The sequence below is a fragment of the Oryx dammah genome, unplaced genomic scaffold, assembly GCF_014754425.2.
Source record: "Oryx dammah isolate SB20612 unplaced genomic scaffold, SCBI_Odam_1.1 HiC_scaffold_15, whole genome shotgun sequence".
NCBI classification, from domain to species: Eukaryota; Metazoa; Chordata; class Mammalia; order Artiodactyla; family Bovidae; genus Oryx; species Oryx dammah.
The window spans coordinates 31,631,617-31,645,049 of record NW_024070199.1 but is presented as its reverse complement, the minus strand read 5'-3'; positions in this window follow the sequence as shown (position 1 = coordinate 31,645,049).

Below are 13,433 nucleotides of genomic sequence, written 5' to 3'. Positions count from 1 at the left end.
ACTCTCACAGTGAGCCAAGTGGTGGTGTTTTTTGCTTGCAAAAATAAAATCGGAGCCTTTTTGGGTGTTATTTACAGGAAAAGAAAGAAGAAAGCAGAAAAAAAAGATTTCCCTCCTGGGTTTTAGCCTTGGCTCAGCACCAAGCGGATATATTTTTGTAATTATCATCAGCTGGAGAACAGACCACTTTGAGGTCAGGTTTTCTCCTTAATGTAGTTGGAAATGCCATTCTGTAGGGTTTCCTAAATCCTTTGTCATCTCTGCTCACTTTCAGAGATGGGCCACCCAGGAGTGGACTCTGTGTGCGCATATTCAGAACTGATCTGACCTCCAGCTGGGTGTAAACACCACTGAGCCAGAACACCAACAGCCTTTGCCAGCTGAGTGTGAGCATATGTTGATGCTCAAAAGATTAGAATTTCTGCATTTGGTGTAAAGTCAGGAATCATCACTTTGATGTTTTCTTTTCTTTTTTTTTTTCTGCTGCCCCTCAGACCTCTCCTTTTCAGTTCCTCTTGCTCCCCTTCTTCCCTTCCCTTTTCTTTTTTACCCTGCCTCACATCCTCCTTTCTCAGACATTAAATTTTCTTGGGATTCTCATTCATACTATTCCATTCATGGTATCCAGGGTTAATATAATTTCTGATCTCAGGGTTAGAGTCATTAAATTGGAAACTTAATGTTCTTGGGCCACTAGAAGGATGTTGGTCCCTATAAAGAAAATATAATGATAACGATGATAATAAATGACTCCTCTTCTAAGTGTTTATTTATCATCAATTATTGGTGAAATGGGCTTTCCAGGTGGCTCAGAAGTAAATATCTGCCTGCCAGCAGGAGAGTCAGATTCAATCCCTGGGTCGAGAAGATCCCTTGGAGAAGGAAATGACCCCCCACTCCAGTATTCTTGTCTGGGAAATCCCATGGACAGAGGAGCCTGGTGGGCACAGTCCATGGGGTTGCAAAAGAGTCAGACATGATTTAGTGACTAAACAGTAGTAACAATTGGTGAAATATTCTGATAATATTTTACAGTTGGAAAAAGTGAGGGATACAAAATCACACTGAGACTCAGTAGGAATATTAAAAATAGTGCCCAGATTTCTTGTTAGTGCATAGCTTTAGAATATGGAAGAGATTTGATAATGAAACTTTTAAGCCCAAGACTGATCAGGGCTGGACAGGTCACATAATTCTTTTGGGTTGAAAACACACTTCTCAGTCCCACTTACTGGAAAATCCCATGGACGAAGAAGCCTGGTAGGCTTCAGTCCATGGGGTGGCTGAGCCGGACACGACTGAGCGACTTTACTTTCACTTTTCACTTTCATGCATTGGAGAAGGCAATGGCACCCCACTCCAGTGTTCTTGTAGCATCAGGCCAAGTGGCTTAAACAACAGAAATGTTTTTCTCACAGTTGTGGAGGGTAGCTATTTAAGACCAAGATGTTAGCAGAGCTGATTTCTTCTGAGGCTTCTCCGTGGCTTGCATATGACCACCTTCTTACTGTGTCTTTGTATGATATTTCCTCTGCACACACATCATCCCTTGTGTTCTAATCTCCTGTTTTCTTAAGAACACCAATCAGATTGGCCTCATTTTAACTTACCTCTTTACAGACCCTATCTCCACATATTGTCACATTTTGAAGTGCTGAGGGTGAGGGCTTCAAGATAAGAATTTGGGTTGCAGGGGGACATAGTTCAGCCCATAACAGATCCTAAAGGAATCACGTTGCACCCCAAAGCTTTATTTTTAGGATGTGGCTTGCCTACCAATAGCGTAGGAACATTCCCTTTTCTCCAGGCACTGTTACCGTGGTATGACATCTCAAACCTCAGAAACTCTTACCTGTTGATATGACTATGTTTCATTTAGCTCAGTTTGAATGGAGAAGCAAAAAATCAGAGGGCCTATTTTTTCAGGTTTCCTCAGGGAGACAAATGAAACTGTTAGAAGATGAAGTATACACAGCTTATGGACTCTGAATCACTAATTGTTTCCAGGAATTTTCTTATTTTTTTTCAAGTGTGACTTTTTATTGATAAGAAATAATATAAATAGAAGAAACTAATTTGAAATGATGGCTTGCTTCTACCTAGAAAATCTGAATACCAAGGAACCAATGGGAACCACAAAGATCAGGGTGGCAAGCTTTTAAGAATATTTTAGGTTTACAAATGATAGCTAATATACTTGTAATCTCAACAATATATTTTAATTCTGATAAAGAATATCCAGAAGGCTTCCAGTGTGGTTGCCTCCTGCTGGAAGCCTGGAATGTTGTCATCAGGCCACTTCCTGTCTTTACAGGACACTGGGCTGCCCTGTAAGATGTTCCTGGCTCTCCCCTGGATCCTGACCATCACATGGTCAGAGAAATTGGTGACATTTTTCTTTTGCCTGTTGCAATGACACGGATTCTTTCAGTTCGCTGGTGTAGGTGAAGTGTGGAGCCCAGTGATGATTCCTTCTTCAAGATATGTACATCCTATTTCCCACATGAGGGTGAACCCCCTCCAACGATGAGTGATTCTGCCTGTGTGTGACCTGTGCCTCCTGGGAGAGCAGCTTTAAGCTAGTTAAAACCTGACCAAGTTCAGTCTACATGGTGGGTTTACACCCCTAAGTCCTGTCTACACTGATGATGTATAGATGAGACCATGGGCTTTCTACAATGAGAACATTTACACCTGCCCCTGTTTGTGCACTAGGACTGGAAACCTAGGTAGGACCTGGCCTGCCTCTGTCCTGGAAAACTCTGCGCCTGCGTCTGAATGTCAGCGCTCAGATGTCTGGGGTCTGGAGCTGAGGTGGCTGCTCTGGGCAGCGTGCTCTTCTCTGAGGGGGCTCCGTGGCCCTCCCGGGGTCGGGGCTGCAGTGGGCTATGAGTCTCTCCCCCTGCTAGGTTCACCCTCCCTGGGGCTCGTGGAGACTCCTCAGGTGGCTACCTGGTAATTATTCCAATTTTCTAGCACTTTCACATTGAGTAGGGAGGCAGGTTCACCTGATGAATTGATTGCAGGCACATGGATCGGGCAAGAAGTCAACGGGCAGCAGGTGCGGTTGCTGCTGTGATCATCATCAGATTGACTGTTTCTACTCAACAGAAACCAGACCTGCCGCTCATATGTTCCTGCCTTGCATATGTTGTGTTTTCTCAGCATTTCAGTGGGACAAGAAAGGACCAAGCTTGCCAGAACTAACTGGTGTGTTCAACATTATCATGACAGCTGTAAAAGCAGTTAATATCACACAGAACCAAAGGGAGAAGAGGAGGACTTCTCTGGAAAAGTGTGGGGAGAGGGGACCGACCCTGCACTTCTTTCTACCATCCCAGGAGGTTACTGCAATCCACTCATTTCTACCTTAAGGACCTAACCAGCAGAAAGTGGTGTCCTATCCAAGGGTCATGCCACCCCAGGTGCAGGGCCTGGGGAGGAGGTGTCACCTTGGAGCCTGTGGACATGTGTCCCCAGGTGCCAGGTCTGAGGATTGTGTGGGTCTCATCCCAGCTGCATGGGTCGAGAACCTGTACCTGGAGACCCCACATCTGCTCTCTACTGCAGTGTGTCTTGTCCCTTCTGAGATTCCCAGGGTCTGAATTGAGGCTGTTGCCCTGATTAACCTGTGGTCCTTTTTCTTCTCATCATCCTGTCACATTCATTTGAGGTCAGGCACGTTCCAGTGGGTTCCTGCTCTGTGTTCTGATGAGTGAAAACCTTTGGTGATGCTGCAGTCATATCATAGCATATCACATATCTAATTCATAGGGTCGCCACAGTCTGGTTTCCTCTAGACTGAGTTCATGTAATTTAATTTGTAATTTTTTGTTATTTTATATTGGAATAGAGTTGATTTCCAATTCCAATGTTTTGTTTGTTTTAGGTGTACATGAACTTGATCCAGGTATACATAGAAGTATATCTATTCTTCTGTTTTTTTCCTTATATAGGATGCTAGTTTTTTTTTTTTTCTTTCTGATAGAGCTCCCTGTTCTATTCAGTAGGTCCTTTTTCATTATCAATTTGATATATGTTAGTGTGCATTTTTCATCCCAAACTCTTAATTTATTCCTCCCTCTAACTTTCTTTTGATAATCATAATTTGGTTTTCTCAGGCTGTGAGCCTGTTTTTGTTTTGTAAATTAGTTCATTGGTATGACTTTATAGATTCCACCAGTATGTGATATCTTAGGATATTTGTCTTTTCCTCTCTGACTTACTTCACTTAGTATGAAAATGTCTCAGTCCATCAGTGGTGCTGCCAGTATCATTATTTCGTTTTGGTTTATGGCTGAGTATTATTCCAGTGTAAGGCTTCCCTTGTGGCTTATCAGTAAGAATCCGCCTACAATGAAGGAGACGTGGGTTCTATCCCTGGGTCAGGAAGATCCTGGAGGAGGGCATGGCAACCCACTTCAGTATTGTTACCTGGAGAATCCCGTGGACCGAGGAGCCTGGTGGGCAGCAATCCATAGGGCTGCAAAGAGTCAGACACGACTGAAGTCACTGAGCACGCATGCACAGTATTCCAGTGTACAGCTGTACCACTTAGCCTTCATTTTTCTGTCAATGGGCATTTTGGTGGATTCTATGTCTTGGCTATTGTAAATAGTGCTGCCCTAAAAATCGAGGTGCACATGTCATTCTGAATGGTGATTTTCTCTGTATCTAAGCCCAGGAACGGGATTGCAGGATCATATGCTATCTCTATGCTTAGCATTTCAAGGAACCTCCGTGCTGTTTCCCACAGTGGCTTCACCTTTTACATTCCCACCAAGATTGCAGGGGGATTCCCTTTTCTGTACATCCTCTGCGGTATTTATTCTTTGTAGATCTTTTTGATGATGGTCATTGTGACCAGTGTGAGGTATACCTTATTGTAGTTTTGATTGATGTTGATTTAATAATTATTGATGTGGAGTGTCTTTCCACGTTTCCATGTGCTTTTATTATTTTTCACCTTGTGAGTGCAATTTACTTCTTGAAACTCAGCCCTGTTTGGAGTTCTTTTGCGATGATTTACTCAGGGACATGTCTTGAGGGCAGGTGTCATTTAAAGCCCTGTTGGACTAGTGACTATTAGGAGCCCTTCGGCATCTGTTGGTGGCTTCCCTGCTGGCTCAGTGGTAAAGAAACTGCCTGCATTGCAAGAGACTTGCAGGAGATGCGGGTTTGATCCTTGGGTTGGGAAGATCACCCAGAGACGGAAATGGCAACTCACTCCAATATTCCTGCCTGGGAAATTTCACGGACAGAGGAGCCTGGTGGGGCTACAGCGCATGGGATGCCAAGAGTCAGACACAACTGAGTGGCTGAACAACAGCAACACCTGTTTTAAGGTGTATATGTTGATCAGTTCAGTTCAGTTCAGTCTCTCAGTCGTGTCCGACTCTTTGCGACCCCATGAATCGCAGCACGCCAGGCCTCCCTGTCCATCACCAGCTCCCGGAGTTCACTCAGACTCATGTCCATTGAGTCCGTGATGCCATCCAGCCATCTCATCCTCGGTCGTCCCCTTCTCCTCCTGCCCCCAATCTCTCCCAGCATCAGAGTCTTTTCCAATGAGTCAACTCTTCCCATGAGGTGGCCAAAGTACTGGAGCTTCAGCTTTAGCATCATTCCTTCCAAAGAAATCCCAGGGCTGATCTCCTTCAGAATGGACTGGTTGGATCTCCTTGCAGTCCAAGGGACTCTCAAGAGTCTTCTCCAACACCACAGTTCAAAAGCATCAATTCTTCGGTGCTCAGCCTTCTTCACAGTCCAACTCTCACATCCATACATGACCATTGGAAAAACCATAGCCTTGACTAGACGGACCTTAGTCGGCAAAGTAATGTCTCTGCTTTTGAATATACTATCTAGGTTGGTCATAACTTTTCTTCGAAGGAGTAAGCGTCTTATAATTTCATGGCTGCAATCACCATCTGCAGTGATTTTGGAGCCCAAAAAAATAAAGTCTGACACTGTTTCCACTGTTTCCCCATCTATTTCCCATGAAGTGATGGGACCGGATGCCATGATCTTCGTTTTCTGAATGTTGAGCTTTAAGCCAACTTTTTCACTCTCCTCTTTCACTTTCATCAAGAGGCTTTTTAGCTCCTCTTCACTTTCTACCATAAGGGTGGTGTCATCTGCATATCTGAGGTGATTGATATTTCTCCCGGCAATCTTGATTCCAGCTTGTGTTTCTTCCAGTCCAGCGTTTCTCATGATGTACTCTGCATAGAAGTTAAATAAGCAGGGTGACAATATACAGCCTTGACGTCCTCCTTTTCCTATTTGGAACCAGTCTGTTGTTCCATGTCCAGTTCTAACTGTTGCTTCCTGACCTGCATACAGATTTCTCAAGAGGCAGGTTAGGTCGTCTGGTATTCCCATATCTTGAAGAATTTTCCACAGTTTATTGTAATCCACACAGTCAAAGGCTTTGGCATAGTCAATAAAGCAGAAATAGATGTTTTTCTGGAACTCTCTTGCTTTTTCCATGATCCAGCGGATGTTGGCAATTTGATCTCTGGTTCCTCTGCCTTTTCTAAAACCAGCTTGAACATCTGGAAGTTCATGGTTCACGTATTGCTGAAGCCTGGCTTGGAGAATTTTGGCATCACTTTACTAGCGTGTGAGATGAGTGCAATTGTGTGGTAGTTTGAACATTCTTTGGCATTGCCTTTCTTTGGAATTGGAATGAAAACTGACCTTTTCCAGTCCTGTGGCCGCTGCTGAGTTTTCCATTTGCTGGCATATCGAGTGCAGCACTTTCACAGCATCACCTTTCAGGATTTGAAATAGCTCAACTGGAATTCCATCACCTCCACTAGCTTTGTTTGTAGTGATGCTTTCTAAGGCCCACTTGACTTCACATTCCAAGATGTCTGGCTCTAGATTAGTGATCACATCATCATGATTATCTGGGGTGTGAAGATCTTTTTTGTACAGTTCTTCTGTGTATTCTTGCCACCTCTTCTTAATATCTTCTGCTTCTGTTAGGTCCATACCATTTCTGTCCTTTATCGAGCCCATCTTTGCATGAAATGTTCCCTTGGTATCTCTCATTTTCTTAAAGAGATCTCTAGTCTTTCCCATTCTGTTCTCTTCCTCTATTTCTTTGCATTGATCACTGAAGAAGGCTTTCTTCTCTCTTCTTGCTATTCTTTGGAACTCTGCATTCAGAAGCTTATATCTTTCCTTTTCTCCTTTGCTTTTTGCCTCTCTTCTTTTCACAGCTATTTGTAAGGCCTCCCCAGACAGCCATTTTGCTTTTTTGCATTTCTTTTCCATGGGGATGGTCTTGATCCCTGTCTCCTGTACAATGTCACGAACCTCATTCCATAGTTCATCAGGCACTCTATCTATCAGATCTAGGCCCTTAAATCTATATGTTGATCGGAACCAGCTAATCACTCTCTGCCCTCTGCTGTATTTCTTTTTGGGTAACCGTAAGTTTCTTTTCTAAGTCTGTGAATCTGTTTCTCTTTATAATGAAGTTCACTCGTATCCGTTTTTAGATTCCACCAGAAGTGGTGTCATATGAGACCTGTCATTCCCTGTCTCACTTCACTTAGTATGATCACCTCTAGTTTCTTCCCTGTAACTAGAAATGGCATTATTTCATCCTTCTTTATGTCTGAGTAATATTGATTATGTGTATATATCCCACCTTATGTATCCATTCATCCCCCCGTGAATACTTAAGTTGCTCCCACATCTTGGCTATTGTACCCAGTGGTGCCATGATCTTTGGGTGCAGGTGTTGTTTATAAATTTTGGTTTTAATACAGTATACTAAGACATATATATGGAATTTAGGAAGATGGCAATGATGACCCTGTATGCAGGACAGCAAAAAAGACACAGATGTGTATAGCGGACTTTTGGACTCAGAGGGAGAGGGAGAGGGTGTGATGATTTGAGAGAATGGCATTGAAACATGTATAATAACATGTAAGAATCGAAATGCCAGTCTATGTCTGATGCAGGATATGACACGCTTGGGGCTGACGCGCGGGGATGACCCAGAGAGATGTTGTGGGGAGGGGGGTGGGAGGGGGGTTCATGTTTGGGAACGCATGTACACCTGTGGTGGATTCATGTCAATCTATGCCAAAACCAATACAGAATTGTAAAGTAAAAATTAAAAATAAATAAATAAATTAAAAAAATAATAATAAATAAATAAATTTTGGTTTTCTCTGGATCTACCCCAGGTATGAAATTGCTGTGTCACGTGGTACTTCTACTCTTTTTTTCAAACTTCCATAATGTTCTCCCCAGGAGGTGCACCGGTTTACATTCCCACCAACAGTGTAGGAGGGTTCAATTCTCTCCACACCCTCTTTAGAGTTTATACTTGTAGGTATTCTGAGATGGTCATTCTGATCAATGTAAGGTGATACCTCACTGTATACCTGATTTGCCTTTCTCTAAGAAGTAGTGATGCTGAGCATCTTTTCATGTGCTTTATGGCAACCCACTCCAATACTCTTGCCTGGAAAATCCCATGGACGGAGAAGCCTGGTAGGCTATAGTCCATGGGGTCGGGAAGAGTCAGACACGACTGAGCGACTTACTTTCACTTTTCACTTTCATGCATTGGAGAAGGAAATGGCAACCCACTCCAGTGTTCTTGCCTTGAGAATTCCAGGGACGGCAAAGCCTGGTGAGCTGCCGTCTATTGGGTCGCACAGAGTGGGACACGACTGAAGCGACTTAGCAGCAGCAGCAGCAGCAGCATGGCCATCTCTATGACTTCTTTGGGAAGATGTGCATTTAGATATTTGGACAATTTTTTATTAGGTGTTTTTTTGTTTTGCTTTGTTTTGCTGTGGAGCTGTAGGAGTGTTTTTTATGTGTTAGAGATAAATTCCCTATGAGTGTCTTTGGTTGCAAAAATACTTTCCATTCTGAGGGTTGTCTTTTTCTTTCAGTGATGGTTTCCTTTGCTGTGCAAATGCTTTTAATGTTTATTAGATCCCATTTGTTTACATTTGTTTTACTTTTCATGAATCTAAAATGTGGATCACAAATGCTGGATTTTATGTCAAAGCGTGTTCTGCTTTTTTCCTCAAGAGTTTCATAGTGGCTGTCCTTTCATTTAGATCTTTAATCTATTTGGAGTTTCTTTTTGAGTATGGTGTTAGGAAGTATTCTAACTCCACTCATTTTCATTGCTAAGAAACCTGCCCGATGTCCTCCATAGTGGCTATTCTCAGTTTCCATTTACAGCATCAGTATAGGAAGGTTCCTTTTCTACACATCCTCTCCAGCACTTGTTGTTTGTAGAGTTTTTGCCTATGGCCATTCTGATGGTGTGAGATGATACCTCACTCAAGTTTTGATTTATGTTTCTCTCACATTTAGTGATGTTGATATCTTTACATGGTGATGTTTTTATAAACAATGTGAATTAACATACTTATTCAAATTGGCTTTTTGAACACCTGCCCTGTTTTGAATATTTTTCTGAAGACCTCCCCTAGGACAGTTCTTGAGGGCAGGTGTGTTTTACTTACAGCTCCAGAGGCCTTGTGAATATTAAGTGCCCATCAGCAATGGTTTCAAAGTTATTGTGGAAATGGCCACAGGGCAGCATGCCATGATGCCCAACCCTGCTTACTGGGGGAACCAGAGACTTAGGGAAAGTCCTGTTCCTGGATTGTCAGAGTGGAAAATGCCAGGAAAACACCCAAGGCCTGTGTCCCGTTCCTTCTTCCTTCCCCCATCCCCTGGACAAGTCCCAATTCCTTTAACACCACTCTGTGGAGGGTGGTTTCATCCATAGGTGGGGGAACCCCAAGGAAGGAAGCTGGAGGTGGGAACCCCAACACCAGGAGACATGGAGCCCTCGGGGCTTTTCAAAGCTCTTCCAGCCCAGAGGCCCCACATCCTTTGGGTGCAGTAGGCATAGTTTCACTGCAGGAGGACCTCCTGGATCTGGAGGTTGTGGGCCTCTGCAGAGGGGAGCAGGCACACCAGGTCCATGGGGCAGGGCTCATTGGCTGGCATATCCTCCCCAGTTCTGTCATCCCCATGACAGTCCATCCTTGGGAACCAAACCTGCCCAGGTTTCAGGGATGTGCCAGCAGCCCAAGGCACCAAGGCCTGAGGGGAACAGAGTCGGTGTTCTCTTTTCGTAATTCGTATTTGTGAATAGGTGACTTTATAATGTCATAGGGTGTGTTTTCTACAGCAACATGATTCCCTTTGCATAGATGTGGACATGTCCTTTTTTGGGTTCGCTTCCCTAAAGTTTATTATGCAGTGTTGATTAGGGGTCCTTGTTGATTATTTTTGTATGTTCATCTCCACCCGCTCATTTCTCACTGCCCATCACCTTTCCCCTTCAGTAACCATGAGGATGCTTTGCTATGCGGTGAGCCCGTTTCTGTTTGGAAAGAAGTTCCTGTGTGTCCATTTTTAGAATTCACCTCTAAGTCGTATCATATGATACTTGTCTTTCTTTGTCTCACTTCACTTATTATGATCCTCTCTACTTCCTTCCTTGTTGCTGGACATGGCATGATGTCACCCTTTTAATGGCTGAGTGATACTGCTCTGTGTGTGAGTACCTAGTCTTGTTTGCCCATTCACGTGTCCTTATCCACTTAGGTTGCTTCCATGCCTTGGCTATTGTTCATAGTGCTGCCATGAACATTGGGATGCACCTGTGTTTTCAAATTATGGTTTTCTCTGGATCTATGCCCCAAAATGGGATTGCTGGGTCCTGTGGTACTTCTCTATTTTGTTTTTAATGAACCTTTGCTCTGTGCTCCTTCATGGATTTACTGACTTTCATTCCCACCAATAGGGAGGAGGATTGTTTTTTCTCCATACTCTCTCCAGCAATTATCGCTGTAGATTTTTTTGATGCTGACCATTCTGACCTGCGTGAGTTGATACCACATTGTAATTCTGATTCGCAGTTCTCTAATACTCACAGATGCTGAGCATCTTTTTATATGTTTCATGGCCATCTCTATGTCTTCTTTGGATAAATGTCCATTTAAATTTTGTGGGTTGTTTCTCGATATTGAGGTGCATAAGCTATTTGTATGTATGTCTTGGAGATAAATTTGTTGTTGGTGTCTTTGCAAATATAGTTCCATTCTGAGGGTTGTCTTTTTGTTGTCTTTATGGTTTCCTCTGCTGTGCCAGCAGAGAAGGCGATGGCACCCACTCCAGTACTCTTGCCTGGAAAATCCCATGGATGGAGGAGCCTGGTGGGCTGCAGTCTATGGTGTCACTACGAGTTGGACATGACTGAGCTACTTCACTTTCACTTTTCACTTTCATGCATTGGAGAAGGCAACGGCAACCCACTCCAATGTTCTTGCCTGGAGAATCCCAGGGACGGGGAAGCCTGGTGGGCTGCTGTCTATGGGGTCGCACAGAGTCGGACACGACTGAAACGACTTAGCAGCAGCAGCAGATGCTGTGCCAGCACTTTTAAGGGGAATTAGTTCCCATTTATTTTTGTTTTGTTTTTTATGATTCCAAAAGGTGGGTCCAAAAAGCACTTGCTGCATTTTATGTCAAAGCATGTTATATACTCTTTTCCTCAAGAGTTTCATTGTATATATACTTTTATTTAGATCTTTAATTTAATTGGAGTTTCATTTTGTGTACGCTGTTAGGGAATATTCTAATTTAATTCCCATTATCATTTTTTAATTTCTAATTTCATTAGACATATTTCAATCATTTCTAATTTCAGTCCTATTATCATTTTAAAAACCTGCACACAGTTCTCCATAGTGGCTATTACTAATTTACCTTTTTCAGCAACTGTGTAGGAGTGTTCCCTTTTTTCCATACTTTCTCCAGCATTTATTGTTTGTACTGTTGGACAATGGTGATTATGAACCATGTGAGGAAATACTTCATTGCAGTTTTGACTTGCATTTTCTCTAATATTTAAAAAGTTGACATCTTTTCATGTGATTTTTAAAAATGGATGTGAGTTAAACTTACCACCTGAAATTGGCCACTTGAACACCTTGCCTTGTTTTGAATTCTTTTTCAATGACAACCCCTAGGACATATCTCAAGGGCAGGTATTTTTTACCTACAACACTACCTTAACCTGCTTCCTGAGAAATCTGTATGCAGGTCAAGAAGCAACAGTTAGAGTTGGACATGGAACAACAGACTGGTTCAAATCGGGAAAGGAGTACGTCAAGGCTATCTATTGTCACCCTGCTTATTTAACTTATATGCAGTGTACATCATGCGAAATGCCGGGCTGGATAAAGCACAAGCTGGAATCAAGATTGTTGAAAGAAATATCAATAACCTTAGATATGCAGATGACACCACCCTTATGGCAGAAGGTGAAGGAGAACTAAAGACCTCCTAATGACAGTGAAAGAGGAGAGTGAAAAAGTTGGCTTAAAAGTCAGAAAACTAACATCATGGCATCCGGTCCCATCACTTCACGGCAAATAGATGGGGAAACAATGGAAACAGTGACAGACTTTATTTTCTTGGGCTCCAAAATCACTGCAGATGGTGACTGCAGCCATAAAATTAAAAGATGTTTGCTCCTTGGAAGAAAAGCTATGACCAACCTAGAGAGCATATTAAAAAGCAGAGACAGTTTACCAACAAAGGTCCATCTAGTCACAGCTATGCTTTTTCCAGTAGTCATGTATGGATGTGGGAGTTGGACCATAAAGAATGCTGAGCACCGAAGAATTGGTGCTTTTGAGCTGTGGTGTTGGAGCAGACTCTTGAGAGTCCCTTGGACTGCAAGGAGATTCAACCAGTCCATCCTAAAGGAAATCAGCCCTGAATATTCATTGGAAGGACGGATGCTGAAGCGGACTCCAACGCTTTGGCCACCTGATGCTAAGAACCGACTCATTGGAAAAGACCTTGATGCTGGGAAAGATTGAAGGTGGGAAGAAAAGGGAACAACAGAGGATGAGATGGTTGGATGGCATCACCGACGTGATGGACATGGGTTTCAGTAGGCTCTGGGAGTTGGTGATGGAAAGGGAAGCCTGTCATGCTGCCATCCATGGAGTCACAAAGAGTCAAACACCACTGAGCAACTGCTGCTGATGCTGTTGCTAAGTCACTTCAGTCATGTCCGACTCTGTGAGACCCCATAGATGGAAGCCCACCAGGCTCCCCTGTCCCTGGGATTCTCCAGGCAAGAATACTGGAGTGGATTGCTATTTCCTTCTCCAACTGAGCAAGTGAACTGAACTCAATTCTTGTGAATAGTAAATGCCCAGCACTACTGCTTTTCATCAAAGGTCCATCTAGTCAAGGCTATGGTTTTTCCTGTGGTCATGTATGGATGTGAGAGTTGGACTGTGAAGAAAGCTGAGCACCCAAGGATTGATGCTTTTGAACTGTGGTGTTGGAGAAGACTCTTGAGAGTCCCTTGGACTGCAAGGAGATCCAACCAGTCCATCCTAAAGGAG